We start from the raw sequence: 8859 nt of genomic DNA, 5'->3' as shown, positions 1-8859 counted from the left end.
CCGAGAGAGAAATTAGAGAAACTATTCCTTTCACAATAGCACCCCAAAAATGAAATATCTAGGAATCTATATAACAAAGGAAGCAAAAGACCTCTACAGTGGAAACTACAGCACTCTGAAAAAAGAGATCAAAGAGGATATAAGAAAATGGAAAGACATCCCTTGTTCCTGGGTAGGAAGAATCAATATAGTGAAAATGGCCATACTTCCAAAACTGCTATATACATTCAACGCAATCCCAATTGAAATCCCAACAGCATATTTCACAGAACTAGAGAAAACAATCCAAAAATTCATTTAGAACCAGAAGAGACCTAGAATAACAAATGCTATTCTAAGCAACAGAGACATGACAGGGGGTATCACTATCCCCAACTTGAAACGGTATTACAAAGCTACTGTGATAAAAACAGCACGGTACTGGCAAAGAAAGAGATTCGAGGATCAGTGGAATAGATTAGAAGATCCAGAAACAACTGCAGGCATACTCAAACACTTCATCTTTGACAAAGGAGCCAACAATCCTCAGTGGAGGAAAGATAGCCTATTTAATAAATGGTGTTATAAAAACTGAATTTCAACCTGCCAAAGATGAAAACTAGACCCATGTCTCTCACCATGAACTAAACTAAAATCAAAGTGGATTAAAGATCTAAATATTAAAACAGAAACATTGAACTTGATGGAAGATAAGTTAGGTAGAACTCTTGAAGACATCGGCATAGGAAAAGACTTTATGAACAAAACCTCAGTAGCATGGGAACTAGCACAAGGAATCAACAACTGGGATCTCATCTTATTAAAAAGCTTCTGCACAGCAAGAAAAACCACCAACAAAGCTAACAGACAATCTACAATGTGGGTAAAAAATTTTTATTACCAGTTCCTCAGACAAAGGACTACTATCTAGAATATATAAAGAGCCTTAAAAAATCAGACTCCCCAAATTTAAAGACCCAATTAAAAAATGGGTATCTGAAATGAACAGGCATTTCTCAGACAAAGAAATAAAAGCTGCAAATAAACATATGAAAAAATGTTCAACATCACTGGTTATTGGAGAGATCCAGATGAAAACAATGTTGAGATTCCACCTCACCCCAGAAAAAATGGATGCTATCAAGAAATCAACCAATAACAAATGTTGGCAGGGCTGGGGGAAAGAGGAACCCTTCTCCATTGTTGGTGGGAGTGCAGACTGGCACAACTACTGTGGAAATCACTATGGAGATACTTCAAAAAACTAGGATTAAAAGTCCCATTTGACCCAGCTATTCTTCTACTGGATATCTTCTCAAAAGAATTAAAAGAATAATACCACAATGATATATGCTCACACATGTTTATAGCAGCACAGTGTGTAATGGCTAAAGCTTGGAAACAGCCCAAGTGCCCATCAACTGGAGACTGGATAAAGAAGATGTGGTTGGGTTTTTTTAATAAAATGAAGTACTACTCAGCCATAAAGAATGAGAAATTAGAGACATTTATAGCTAAATGGATGCACATTGAGGACATACTCCTAAGTGAAATAAATAGGACATACATGTGTAAATTCCAAATAGTTTCTCTGGTATGAGAAACTGAAAGTGTAAGGAAGGATTAAAAAGAATAATTGATCATGTGAAATAGGAAGAAAAGGTCTAAAGGGATAGGGGAAGTGGGAGGAGTAGGGGAAAGGAATGAAGGGAAAGAAAAAAATGGAAACAAAGTCTCTGTAAACAGGGAGGGGTGGAGGGGTTGAAGGGAGGGCAGGGGAATGGGGAAAAAATAAGAACCAAAATACATCATGTAAAGGTACAAGTTCCCAATGATGAATGTAAATGTATTGTATACCTAAAATGTACCAATAAAGGAATTTAAGAGGAAAAAAATAAATTAAAAATTAAAAATATACAAATGAAAAATGCATTCCTACTTCAAAATAAAATTCAAAACAAGATAATATTTCTTGCTCTTTCTGCATCCCAATGAGCACTTTAACATATTAGAACTCAAAGACCCCAAAGACCACTAAAACATCTTCTATAGATTGACCATGGCTTTTCTGTACCCTGATAATGGCACTCACTCCAGCAATCCCCATAACATGTAAAATATTAATATGTCATAAACTGGAAATTAAATATAACTGCAACTGGGGACAATCACTCAGTCTACTATGGCTAAACAGTAAGCCTACAAGATTTATGGAGGAGAATTTTAGGTGAAATGTAAGAACTAGTAACATAAGACCCAAACACTTGCTCTACTCCCTTGGAACACCTCTTTCTACCTTCTGGTGTGGTAGGCATGGTCAATGCCACCTCATTAGGGACTACTCACATTTCAGCTAGTGGATCAGTGCCTTGCTTTAAGTAAACAGGTGTTTTCTTCTGTATTGTTCATTATATTTTGTCCCTGATTCTTCTACCCAGTCTCCATGCTTAAGCAGTGACTTCAGCTCCATGCATTTAGATTCTCTAAAAGAAACAAGGGGTTTAGTTTGCAAGCCATGGTGTGGTCTCCTTACTGTTTGGCCGATTAAACTTTCATTGACGTTCTTGATTAGTTTGCAGCCCTGGCTGTGCTTAGCCTTGGGAAGTAGAGGAGGAGAGGTGGTAGGGAGTGGGTAGGGAGTTGTCTAACAGCCCAGGATACCTAGTGAGGGGGACCTAGCATGAGATTCAAGTTCAACAAGGCAACATGGTGTCAATCTGGAGGGGAGTTGGGTGCCAGTACATACAAGAGTAGGAAATATCTGGAGCTTGATGTTGCATTTACAGAAAAGTTTAAAGAATGCCGTGGAGACTGCTGTCTACCAAGGAGGCCACGTGTTGCCTTATTCAAGGGCCATGCACATTCCATGGCTTCACAGTCTGAGTTAGAACAAAAATGGGGACTGACCCTTCCCTTTTCCCTGTGAAAGCCGGAAAGGGGCAGGATCTAACCAGCACCTGTCACACTCTCCCTGTTGCTCCTCATTGCTTCCTTGAGGGTGGCCTGGAATGACTATACCTAGGGTCTTCTTGATACCCTTGGGGTAACTTCTGTGGCCTCCCTCCAGGCCTTGCTGACAGGACCTGCAGCTCAGCTAACAGCCCTCTGCCCTTTCTCTGACTTCTGCTGCTCTAGATGCTATTGTAGCCTCTCTGAGGAGCATCCTTTGTCTTAGTTTCTTTCTCTTTCCTGGGATAAAATACCTGACACCCACAAGTTAAAGGAGCTTGCAGAGATTTCAGTCCATAGTTGCCTGGATCCAAGGCAGAACAGCATGGCAGAGGAGAAACAGTCCATGGCATGGCAGGTAGAAAGTACCATGCAGGATTAAGGGAGTAGAAGGAATATATATACACTCTAGCAGACCACACCCACAGTGACCCACCTCTTCCCACCAAGCTTCACCTCCCAACATGACACCTGGGTATAAACCCACCAGTAATTCCAGTATCACATACCCATGATCCAGTCGCTTCCCCAAAGCCCCACCTATGAGCATGTGAAGTTTTGGGAGGACATCTAGATATAAGCCATAACAGCCAGGATACTATGGCTGACAGGCAGAAATGGGGAGAGAAGAGATCCATTGTTGATATCCCCCAAATCCCTAAGCCCCAGGAGTTCATTATCATCACAGCTGGCCCTCCTAAAGACTTCTCAAAAGCAGTGGGAGTCACAACTTCAGGCCTGACATTTTTGGGGAGATGGGAGCTGTCAACCAAAGAGCCTCTTCTCCTGAAGTTCCACCCAACTGTCACCAGGACACTTGTGGCACTCTTACATGCCTTCAGTCACTCTTACATGCATTCACCTTGGCTGCAGCAGGCTTGAAACAGACCTATCATATAAAACCCTGCCCTGCAGGCACTCTCAATGACTCTGCTCTGTAATCTCAGACAACTCTGCCCATTCTGTCATTATTTGTAAAGTTCTCAAGTAGGCCTATGAAATGTACAAAGTTGCATGCATGGTTTGCTGCTCCTGTTTATAACCAGGGCTTCTTTCACACTCTTGGAGTCAGTGTAGGAGGACTCCCTCCTGTGTACTACCCTACTGTGCTGCATCACAGTAAATAAAGCCAATAAAGCCTTGATTGTGTGGTCTTGTAAATATACTTATGATTCCTGGTTTGAGTAGGGTAGGCAGAGCAGGTCACACTACAAAGAACTGTAAACAGTAGCTCGAAAGATATCCAGAGACCACTGGCAGAGACCAGCAACAATGAGTGAAGATCAGCAGGGACTGGTGGCAATCACCAGAGGCCAATTTAGACCTGGAGTGACCACCAAAGAGGCAACAGAAGGTGCTGGAAGAGCTCCAGAAAACTCCCAAAGAACCTCAACTGCTGAACAGGCGATAGGGCTGGCTAGGAGTTGCCAAGAGCTATAACACTAAGGTCTGAGGCACACTGGCACTCAAAGCCTGAGTCTACTAACAAAGCTGCACTTTGCTGATTTGTGATTTCCATCTGAGTTGAGCAAAAGAATTCTTAACTGATTTGCAACAATACATTATTTACTTTTACTCCATCACTCAAAGGAGAATTCAGAATAAAAATACTCTGCTCAATAAACAAGTCAAATGACTTCTAAGTGAGATTGAATGAGAGGCCAAGGTGTCACTGGCGGGTAAACCAAACCATAGCAAGCTGAGCATTCCAAGGACTCACCCTCGGGACGTCTCCACAGTAGCACACAGGAATTCATCCTCTATTTGAGGACCTCTTCATCCTAGAAAATGGGTAATTTTTTTAAAACAACATTTTATAAGTAATTAAACAATTGCATGACCTGGAATGTAAATATTATTATTTTAATTCCTATCCTTACTTTTAATATTTATACTCACAACTTGCATTGAATCTATTTTTATTCCTCCCTTAACTCTTATTTTTGTTATGTTCACTTGCTATATTTTTCAAATGAAACATTTCATAGCTGGGTTATCGAAGTACTCTCACTATGGCAATATCCTGGGTTTCCTTGATTCTTAGTGTCACTTTTTAAGTAGAAAGGAGAAAAGTGGCAGAAGCCATGATTCAGACTCTAGATTCTAAAGAGGTGGTCATCAAAATTTCTTATTGTGTCATATCCCTACCTATAAAAATAAGTAAATAGTAAATGAGCATAAGCTTTCTATGAAATGCATAAGTATTTATTTCTGGGCTATGACCATGCACTATTATACTAACTTTTTAGTATATTACAAACCATCCAAGAAAAATGAGGATGTTAAAAGCTGAGAGGAGAATCAACTTAATTAGAAGTTCTCACCCCTCCCCATATACCATTTGATTTAATAAGAAGCTCTGTTATCATAAACTATAGATCCAGTGAAAAGGAAGGATGACTTAATAAAAACATGATTTGTATATAGAAGGAGTGACTTTTTCAATTATATTTGTTATCAGACAAACAAAGAAACAAGCCAGGAAAACAGAACTCTTTCTAGAAAGCAGCCTCAGCATTTCTAGTCTAAAATATATTTAAACCTACCATGTTGCTACAAGTACATCTTCTGTGGCAGACAGAACTACCTTGGTTTACTGGTTTTGTCCCTTGGTGGCTTCTCTGCAGGATGGGGTTGGGGACAAATCTGCAGAGCATGAACCATGGCTGTTTGCAGCTGTGGTTTCTAAGGAGATGATGCTTACACTTAATGCAGGTTGCCGTCCCTTCTTTTCCTTCCATTTGTCTCTGCCTAATTGAACTCCCGTTGGCTCTGTTCCAGCACAGTTCTGTTTCACCTACTGATAAATGGTCGTTCACTGTCCTGTATTAGAGCTAAACTAACCCCCGGAATGAACCACAGTTTGTCTTCACAGAGTCCCCAGTGCAGTGCCCCATGCAGCAGACAATCGATGCGTATCACAGCAAATTGGCTGTGTTCAGTAGTTATGTGTGGAAGCATCAGAGACACAGATATGCCATGACTTTTCTGACAATGGCATGACCTTCCTCAGACTCACTGGGGAACTTCATTTGAAGTTTTGAGGAAAAGAATTAAGCTTTATTATGATTTCTTGCTAAAGTTCAGGAATTCTAAACAATGACCTGAATGATTTTATCAGGTAAACATTTCTCCACCTGAATAAATGAGATAAAATTTGGCACCTTCATCTATCCATAGATAATATGCAAAGCCAAAAACATGTATTTAATCCATGTTTCTGAGCTTATATACCACCAGTATTTAAAGAAGTCAAGCTTTAGAGCCAAGAATCCCCCGATGATCAAAAACCAAGCTCCCATTAACAAAATTCATGTCTGTAACTAGCTCTGGGGCTCTCTGGCCAAATGAATTAGCATTGAGATTATTATTCAAAAATAGAAATTTTAATAAGCTTAAACTGTGGAATATGCTGTTTATTTTGTTTTGCTTTGTTTGTATTTTCATTTTTTTAGTTTTAATTACACAATTTTAGAAGGATAAACAACCCTACCCATCAGCCCAATTTTACAAATGAGGCCCAGAAAGGAAAAGTAATTCATTTGAGGTTGTGTGCTCATTAGTATTGAACCAAAGACAACAGAACCAACATTTCTGGTTCCCAGAGCAGTATTTCTGAATTTCCAAAATGCTTTTATGGTTCATACAAAAGATGTTCTTTTTGGACTAACTACTCAGCTGCACACAAAACCAAAATTTCCATTGACACTTTTTCAGAGCCTTTATGACTACCAGGATTTTTAGCTGAAGTCAGAAAATTAAGTTATTATTGGTCCAACTTTAAGAATGAGTCTTGCTAAATTTAACAGCATTTTGAGGTTATCAGAATTCTGTTAACTTGCTTATCTCACACATATTGTCAATAAATTCATAGTTTCATCTGTTCATTGATCCACACATTGCACTGCCTATGAGAAATGCTTTGTAACCAGCTAAAGAAGAGTATTTAAAAGGGAACATGGCATGTCTGTGATACATTAGTATAAGTCTGTTAGTAATAAGCAATGTGCAATGTCCTCTTCGGAACAGTGATAATTTATTTTTTTTCTTTTATGAAAATAACATTCATTTCGATTTTTAAAAAAATTCAAATAATAATATGGCTTAAACTGAAAAGTCAACTCCCCTCCTATGTCATATTCTTAGTCCCATTCCTCAGAAGTTTCCTATATATCTTCCAGATACTAGCCCTAAAGATACAAATCCATTTTTGCAAAATAAAGACATACAAATTATATTATTCTATATCTTGAGTTTTACAACTGGATATACACCTTGGTAATTTTTCTATATCAGCACACATACTCTTAATTCCTTCTTTTGGGAATTCTGTTGAGATGATACATTATAAATTGTGAATCAGTCTTTATTATGGATATTAAAGTTATTTTTATTTTTTTCTCTGGCAAGCAGTGCAACAATGATTATGTTTATACAACCATTTTTATGTATATTTTCAGCATATTTAGCATAAATCCTTAAAATTGAAATTGCTGGGTCAAAGGGTATATATTAATTTTCTAGTTTTATTCTATATTACCAAAAAATACTCTATGGTAATACCAAACAAATACATCTAAGGATGCTGTGCTAGTTTACACTTACATCTATGGTGTACATGACTGTTGGTTTCCTTGCTAGTATAGGACTTTGTCAAGTTGATAGACAAACACTGTCTCCATTCAATTCGTACTTTTTAATTATTAGTAAATTTGAACATCTTTTTGTGTGTTTGAGTGGTACTAGAGATGGAACTGAGAGCCTCGTTCATGCTAGATAAGTGCTCTACCCCTGAGTTACATTCCTAGCCCTTCTTATTTGTTATTTTGAGACAATGTCTTTCTAAGTTGCCCAGTTTGGCCTTGAATTTTCAATCCTCCTGGACAGCCTCATGCGTAGCGGGGTCACAATGTACATAACCATAACCAATGAGAATCTTTTCATGTTAATACTCTATTTACAGTGATTTTTATGTTAACTGCTGGCCTTTTTCCAGTTTCTTTTTTATTATGTATAAAAATTTCTTTATTTTTAAAGAGAAATCTTTGCTTTGTGTGTTGCAGGTATTTTTCTTTGTTTTGTGCTTTTGATAAATTTTGCTATATTAAAGCTTAAAATATGTATACACAGGCAGATATAATATATAATAGAGAGAGAGAGAGAAAGAGAAAGTGAAGAGAGATTCATTAAATTATTATTTTCTTTATGAATTCTGAGGTTCTAAGGTTTAAGCCTTTCTTTTCAAAGGTTTTCTCTATTTCAAGATAATAAAATAAATTTTCCCCATTTTCTTCTAGTGATCTTACTTTTTAACATTTAAATATTTGGTTCAGAGTTCCACTTCAGAAAGACATGAAAGACCTTTGTATCCATGATAACACAAAGAAAATCCCAGAGAAAATAAAAATTGTACTTTCCTAAGGGCTAACAAAGATCAGAGTACACAGGAAGACTTAACAAATTGAATTTCAGAGAAATGAGCCTTTCATTGGAAAAGAGAGGCACAGCACAGCATCCATTTCTGACAAGAATATCTGTTCTAGATATGGTAGGACTGTCCTCAAGACAGAGATGATGGGAAGAGAAGAAATGGACTCAGTGGTAGATGGTGGTGAAGGATAGGAGGGTGGGTTAGAATATAGAAGTATCCCAATTGCATAAGTAAATTGGTCAATCATTTTCACATCCCACGCTTCCCTTCAAATGTTGACAAAAAAAGTATCAGTGAAGAAAGAGCTAAAGTGAACAGCAGAATTACAAAGACCCATAGGTTCTCACAATGCTTGGATTTCAGGGCCTTGCTGAGTTAAATCCAAAGTACATGAAAAATATTTAAAATGGAAGCTCATCAGTGCTAATATTGACAATACCCAGAGGACAGTAGTAGTAAAGGAAAAAGGGTTGGCTGAAACATAGGTGATCTCAAACCAG

The sequence above is a fragment of the Heterocephalus glaber genome, unplaced genomic scaffold (genome assembly GCF_053883595.1).
Source record: "Heterocephalus glaber isolate CG9 unplaced genomic scaffold, H.glaber_assembly_v1.0 deba00001472, whole genome shotgun sequence".
Lineage (NCBI taxonomy): Eukaryota > Metazoa > Chordata > Mammalia > Rodentia > Bathyergidae > Heterocephalus > Heterocephalus glaber.
Note: the sequence above shows the minus strand (reverse complement) of the source record.